Raw genomic sequence first — 8,140 nt, forward strand, 5'->3', positions numbered from 1 at the left:
GATGCCAGTTTTGATGTGGACATCCTCAAAGAGGTCACGTCCATTTCTTGCCTTTAAATATAATACATTTCCATCACGAGTGGGGTGTTGAACGATCTATTGTAAGTAATTTTGAGAGAAGTCTTTTAACAATGTTTCACAGGATCGCTTACAGAATTGTAATTTTCCCAGTTCACTGTTGAATGATTGAAGTCTCTATCAATGATTACAGGATGATCACGGAACTTACACACTAGTAAACTGAGGTCTTCTCATAAGTTTTCAGCTACATCATAAGATGAGTCTGTTGGTCAATAAAGGGATTCAATTATAATTTGATGCCTACATCTGATACTGAGTTCTGCCAAAACTATCTCACAAGCAGTTTCAAGTTCTGTCTCGACTGATGTGTGTTTCTTGTCTACCATGACAAATGCATTGCCTCCATTGTTCAGTAGCCTATCCTTCAGTTTTACTTAAAATTCTCAGACCTTTTTACTGTAGGTTTAACCAGCTTTCTGTCCCTAGTGTTATATGAGCTTTCCTGCTTTCCAGTAGCGCTTCAAAGATCGGCACTTTCTTGTGAATGCTTCAGTAGTTAACTACTAGGATTTTAATGCTCAATGCTGTCATCATTTTGTGCTAGTGGGTGCTTGTCTGTCTCCTTCCTCGTGTGTAACAGCTGTGTGACAATTTCTGAATTTTGCAGTCCACTCATAGACTCTCTGCTGTGGCAAGATACTATTACCATACTGTGGTGAAAGTCTTTGATGGACTGTGACAATCGATACACCTTCTGATAATAAAAACCAGAGCACTGCTTGCTCTGTTCGGGCAAACTTCTAACGGAGTAGCCATGGTCTATTTGCAAAAAAAAAGGAAGACAAATGGAGGAATTAGGATTAAAATGTCAAAGAAGCACCACAATAGCATAGCAATAATATAGACAAGGACACAAGTCAGTGAAGTATCTAAGAAGAGTGATGTCACCACAGCAGATAATTTTTGACTTACTTAATTGAACCATTCTTGCTTCTACTGTTTGCCTATGATGCAGATGATCTCAGATCTCAAATTATATTGAAATAATAACTAAATTAACAAGCCTTTCCTGATGCATTTTGATATTAAATAATCTTTATAATGTTAATTTTAAGAAGATCTTTCACCAGGCTCAACTTTAACCAGGAACGTCGTAAGTATTCTTAACACTATTGCTGTGTTGGTAAAAGTTGATGTTAAATAATTTGTAAAAGGATATTCCAGAATGGTATGTGGCTCACAAGACTGATAGCATAGCTTCAGAGAATTAAGAGAATTAATTTTTTCGTACAAATGAATACCATCAATATGAGATTTTGTGCTCAAATAATCTTTAAGGTTCAGATGTAAATCATTACAATGTTTCTTCAATTCTTCTTTACGATAGCTAAATAGTGTACTACTAAAGAAGCTATAGATATTCTCTAAAGTGTTTAGCTTTTCAAATATATTTGTTAAGGAAATTAATATCTGATCTAAAATTCAAAGTAATGTCAACATCGTAATTTATTTTGGGGCGTAATGCAATTTCAACATGATGTTTGTACTGAAATTTTGTCTGTTTTCTTCCACAAAGTAAAACTACTGGAGGAAATCTGCTTCTGCATTTAGTTTGTGTGGCACTTTCGCAGCTTGCTGTAACACCATTTCAAAGTGTTCATCTGTATGATATTCTTTGAACTTATTAATGAAACTCTTTGAAACATTTAAGTGGGCCTGCGTTGTAACTGCCAGTATCATTCAAAATGTCGAACCAGATTTGAACATACAAATAAATTAATAATTACAAATGTTTAAAACAAGCAAATATCCTTTGTGAGTTGTGATGCAGTCCCAACCAGCTGAATTTTCTAATATTTTCAACAGAGCAGTAAATATTTTTTTCATTGTGATATCATCAGAGTTTGATTGGACTGATTTTGTTTGACCATTGTGTAGCACTTATCGCCTACAATTTTAACACTGCTAAATGTCTGGAGATTAACATTCACCTAATTGTAGATGATGAAAGGTAAAAGTATTTTTCTTGAACTAAGCCAAAGAAATTGACTGTTTCACGAGAAATATATGCTGCATCATTTACTACTAAATTTAAACTATTAGCTGAGTATGGAACATAAACTGCATGCTCATTGATACCCAAAAATGTTTTCTGCTACCACTGTGTTTTCCTCATATATTCAAACCATTATCAGAACCTTGTCTCCACAAATTTGGAACTTTGTGGTTTAATTGAGAAAATTAATTCTAAGTAAATTTAATAATCTCTTGCCAATTGAACTGATAATCGGACAAAAGCTAATAAAGTGTTCACATACCTGTCTTTATTTTATTTTTACAATTTAGATAAGCATATCTAAGCATTACTGTTATTTTTTTCTGTGTAACTTATGTCTGATGTGCAGTCTAATGTGATGGGAAAAAATCTGATTTTTTGTCATTGTGCCAAATAAGGCATGAGTGGCACGCTAATCACTCGCCTACATCTCAGTACTTACATACCTCCCATCGGAGTTGCGCAGTTTTGAATATAATTTCCTTACTAGAAGTCCATACACATCTAACGTGAATTAAATTTTGATTCATTTCTGAAAATACATTCCCACATCACACAATCAAAATATAACATTTCTACTGCTTTTACAAAATTTCCATTGACATATTCAACACTTTTTTGACGAAATTAGAATAAACAAATATTGTGTTATAAGAACTTGATGAGTGCCACAATGCTTTCTGATACGTCACTCCAGTGCTGTTTTTTACTCTAGAAGTCTCAGTTGCTTCTGAATAATAGTAGTCTTTGTCTTAAGGATGTTATTCAGTTGCACTAATACCTACACATTTTCATTGTGGAATTTGATCATCTTATATGTATTCCAAGTTAGATGAATGATCCCATATGAAAAAATTCAAATCAGACAGTCTATTTACACTTTTACCAAACGTTTTACAATAGAAAGAATAAAATGATTCTTTCGAAAAAGAGCAATGAAACCATTTATATCAATTTATAGTCCATTAGAAAATTTTTTGTAACAGTAAATCTCAGCAAATTTTGTTCTATCCTCATTAACGTGAAAATTGTGATTATGACCTGAATACAATCAGGTTTAACTAAAGTATTGACAAGATCAATATTAATATTAGCATGCCACAGCCGTAGGCCATCACTGATAGTCAAACTACTGTTGTATTGCTTGAGGATTTATCAGGAATACTTTTGCTTGTATTAGTGGTATCATTAAGAGTATCTGAAAGACTAAGAGTGTAACACATCTATTTGTCTTGAGACACTTTCATATGTTCGGATCCTGATGTTGCCAATGTGACATAGCCAAGCATTTCTTGACATTAATTATCAGACTTAATTTTAAAAAATCCCAGTAGAACCTGTTAGTCTTTCTTTCTGTTTCCCGCTCATTTATGATGAGAAATTGAGCTCCAGAAAGCTTTTTCCTTTTTTGTTGGCTCCTGAAACAATGTTGTAGAGTAACTAACAGGAATTTTTAGTCTATGTTTGATTGAACATATTTATAAATAAATGAAACGTTCTGAGCCCTTGTGTGTACTGCCTTTTTTTAATTATTTGTTCTTCTGTGGCTTCTAACAATTTTTTTAAAATTAAGGTTGTTTTGCCATACGATTCTTTAGGCCTTCAGCCTAAATTAAAGAACTTTTTCATGTAAGGACTCTGGTATTTAAAAAAATAATGTTATCGAGATTTAAGCATTAGGCCTTCAGCTGATTTGAATTTAACTTGTTTACTCTTGAAGTGTCTGATTCAATGGGCCTTCAGACTGACAAAAGAACTGTTTTAAGATAAGGCTTTGCCTGTTAAGTCTCTGTTTTGGTTGAGTTTCCCCTAATTAAGAACTGTTTTACGTAAGGCCTTTTTTTTAAAAAAATTTAATGTTGTTTGGCCTTAAGTGTTGGGCTTTCAGACAATTTAGAATTCAAATTGCTTGCTCTGAAAATCTCGGATTTCTTGCACCTTCAGGCCTAAATAAAGAACTGTTGTAAGATAAGGCTTGCCTTTTAAATTTCTGATTATGCTTGCATTTTAAGTTATTGACCATCAGCCGTTTTTAAATTAAAGTGGCTTTTGGTATGGTAATTAAGTCCCAGCTGTGTGTTTTTTAAAAAAAATTGGGGTCTTCTAATGTTTGATCAAATAATAAAGTTGTATGTTTGAGTGTAACTTACCGCCCCTTATTTTGGCCCCTTTCCACAATTTAAACTAACTTTCCTGTCCTGCAGGGTAAGTGGGGCGTCTCACTGGTAGCAGAGTGTAGTTTGTGCTTGTGCTTGCCATTCTAGTTGCGCTCGATTTCACTCTTGTTTCGTTTGTGTTCTGTGGCACCAAATTGTCTTGGCTGTTACTTGTTTCAGGTGCTTACCATAATGGCTGTCAGACAGTGTCCGGGGATCAGCCTGCTCAGAAAAGACCACCTTGTTTACAAGTTGGCAATAAGGTGCCAATCAATTGAGGGCAGTGTTCCGGATGGTGCGTGAGACAGGAGCGGCAATTGAGTTCTTGTTTGAGGCTATTAGAGGCCTTGAGAACACTATTTGTCTTTTGGATGGAACCCAACCTAGTGATAACTGGATAGAGTGCGGGCATAGTTAATGCATTAGTTCTGATAGCTGTTTTTGTTCTCAACTGCGAATAGTTTTTTTCTTGTCATCTTCTGAGACTTAGCTCAGTACCTTCTTCAGTGCAGGCATGTCGGGTTGCCTGTTGGCATTTGGTTCGTCTGCCTGGTTCGTTTCGAGCGGGTGTCTCGTTTTCACTTTTGGCCTAGCAATGAGACTTGAATTAGTTATCTTGCGGCACTTACTTTGGTCCGTTCCTGGTGCAGGGATGTCGTTAGCCAGTGGGCGTGTTCCCTCTGCATGGACAGGTCAGAGCGAACATCTTGCTTGCGGCTTTCTCATGCCCATTGTCTTGCTTTCGTTAAGGAGCTGCCAGTTAACTTCATTTTGCTATGTCACCCCCAGGTTGATATTTGAGTGGGCGAGGTTGAGCCGTGCATGGATTGCATTTATCCCATTTCTTGTTAGTCATCTTCTATTACGGTACTGCTGCCTCGTTTTCTTATTGCATTTACTAGCGTCACTAACTTCTGTAATGTGTATGTACAAGCTTGGAGTAAAACTGCCTGTGTGGCCCTTGTGCAAGTTTTTCCTCCTCTTTCGCCAAAGCATTTTGTGCTGGTTGGGGAAAGAAATTTACACATAAGGTTCATGAGGAATACCTTGCTTGCATTAGTGTTATCATTAAGAGTATCAGAAAGACTATGAGTGTAACATATCTATTTATCTTGAAGCACTTTCATATGTTCGTATCCTGATGTTGCCAATGTAACATAGACAAGCATTTCTTGACATTAATAATCAGACTTACTTTTAAAAAATCACAATAAAACCTGTGAGTTTTTATTTCTGTCTTCCGCTTAGCTATGATGACGAAATTGAGCTCCAGAAAGCTTTTTCCTTTTTTGTTGGCTCCTGAAACAATGTTGTAGAGTAACTAATAGGAATCTTTTGTCTGTTTTTGTTTCAACATATTTACAAATAAATGAAAAGTTCTGAGCCGTGCACGGCTCGCGTTTATCCAATTTATTGTTTGTCATCTTTTATTACGGTGCTGCTGCCTCGTTTTCTTATTCCATTTACTGGCGTCACTAACTTCCTGACTTACTTGCCCGTGAGCGGCAACAGCAGCGCGTATCGCTAAGTGCACTGTCATACCATCTTTGGAACGACCTGTAGTATTTCCGGGTCGTCGTGTGTCTAGGAATTAGTTCGCGATGGACCAGCAGTGCAGTCCGGGTGCAGCAGCCGTGAAGTCCGAGACGGAGCACCGGGGAGGCGCCGATAGCAAGTGCTCGCCGACCGCTGGCGACACACATGAACTACCCAACGGAGGGAGATTGAAGTGGGACGACCGTTGCTTGGTCGTTTGGTTGGTCATCTCATCGGCCGACATATATTTGGTCCTTTCACCGTTTCCAGGCCTGACGATTTGGTCGGTTGGCGTGGAGCAGCGAGGAATTCTCTGCGGGACGTAGTTTGGCCGGGTACTGGCGGTCTCTACGTGGTGTTGGAATGTGTGGGGCTTTTCCCATTGCTACGAGGTCCGTGTCTCACCGACCCTCGACTCGAAAGTTGACTTTAATTTAATCTACCAGCAAGTCAAGTCTGTTCCGTTGTGTCGTTTGGAGTTCGTTGTCGGCTGTTGGGATATTCCCGCGAGCAACAACATGGTTTTCAAGTTGGAAAATTCTAGCCACCCTCCAGCGGAGTTTCGCTGTATTCGGTTATTTGAATTGAAGTGCACCAGCGGAATCTTCTCCCTTGTGTCCGTTTTAGTTCTGGTTACCTGCCCTGGCCGTTGACGTAAATTTCAGGTAGTGTAGTTTCCTCATCGTGTTGTTGCTGTCCAGCACGTTGTGTAGTTTGGCAGCTACATGTATAATTGGTAGTGGGCGCCAATATCTTCTACGTTGTTTCGTTGAATTCCCTGTTGTGCCCTGGTCAGGTGAAGTGGAAGTAATCTTCTCAGTAGATCCGTTGCCTGTCGGTTAGTTGGGTTGTCGTTGGATCGTGGATGGGTGGCCCGACTGCCTGTCTAGCCTAAGAGAGCGTTAGTGTTTGAATTCCAGGCCGACCCTCGAACATTTGAGCGCCCTAGGTTATACTGGCTTTTTTTTAAAAAAATATTTGTTCTTGTTGTTTGTACTTGTATGGCTTCTAGTCAATTTTTAAAAAATTAAGGTTGTTTTGCCTTAAGATTCTTTAGGCCTTCAGCCTAAATTAAAGAACTGTTTCACGTAAGGACTTTGGTATTTAAAAAATTAATGTTATGGAGATTTAAGCATTAGCCCTTCAGCCGATTTGAATTTAACTTGTTTACTCTTGAAGAGTCTGATTCTTTGGGCCTTCAGCCTAACTAAAGAACTGTTTTAAGATAAGACGTTGTTTAGCCTTAAGTGTTGGGCTTTCAGCTGATTTCGAATTCAAATTGTTTACTCTGATAATCTGGGATTCCTTGGGCCTTCAGGCCTAAATAAAGAACTGTTGTAAGATAAGGCTTGCCTTTTAAATTTATGATTATGCTTGCATTTTAAGTTATTAAAGTGGCTTTCAGCTGGTTATTAAGTCCGAAAGATTGAAGCTGTGTGTTTAAAAGTATTTTTTTTTGAGGCTTGTAATGTTTGATCAAATAATAAAGTTGTATGTTCGAGTGTAACTGACAGCCACTTTTGACAATTTAAACTACTTGTCCTGGCCTGCAGGGTTCAGCGGGGCATCTCACCTTCACTTTCTTCTGTTCTAGAACACTTCATTTTGCGTTAGTGTAGATTTTTAATCTGCCCACAAGTGCGTATATTTCCGCACCAGTTCCAAATTTTACTGTGTTCGCAAAATCGGCCGCACTGAAATGCGGCTTCTGGCATTTGCTTATGGAGTTTCACGAGTGAGGTGGGGTTATGTGGTAGTAGATGGCAGGAAAGCTGTCCACACTGTTCATTGACTAAGCGTGCGTCACAACACGTATAAATAAAGTTGCCTCTACATGCCTGCACTTGATGCGTATGTACAAGCTTGGAGTAAAACTGCCTGTGAGGCCCTTGTCCAAGTTTTTGCCTCCTCTTTTGCCAAAGCATCTGCAAAATATTTTGTGCTGGCTGGGGAAAGAAATTTGCCCATAAGGTTGGCGGTAAATGGCTTACTATTGACTCATAGTGTCTCTAGTACCTTCCGCCGCGGAAGTCGAACACGCGGCAGAACAAATAGACGTGGCCAGCCCATAGAGGGCTCCGCCTCCGCGGCGGATATTCAGCGCAGCGAGGGCGCCACCGCTAAGCCACGTGCAGACAGCGGCCAATAGCCGGTCCCTCCGGTTTCGTATATACGGACCCGCCCTGCCCTAGTCCAGCCACTCTGGTACTCGCTCTCGATTTCGCTTTTATCTCGGCGGTACTGCGTTCTGGTCATTGTTCGTTGTTGACATTTGCCTGGCTCTGCTTCCCAGTGGATTTACGTTTGGTGTTTGGTGTTGTGGTTTCCACAAGCCTCCGTTGTTTATCTCTTCCTCGTTGTGTCGCTCATA

This window comes from Schistocerca gregaria, chromosome 1 (genome assembly GCF_023897955.1).
Source record: "Schistocerca gregaria isolate iqSchGreg1 chromosome 1, iqSchGreg1.2, whole genome shotgun sequence".
NCBI lineage: Eukaryota > Metazoa > Arthropoda > Insecta > Orthoptera > Acrididae > Schistocerca > Schistocerca gregaria.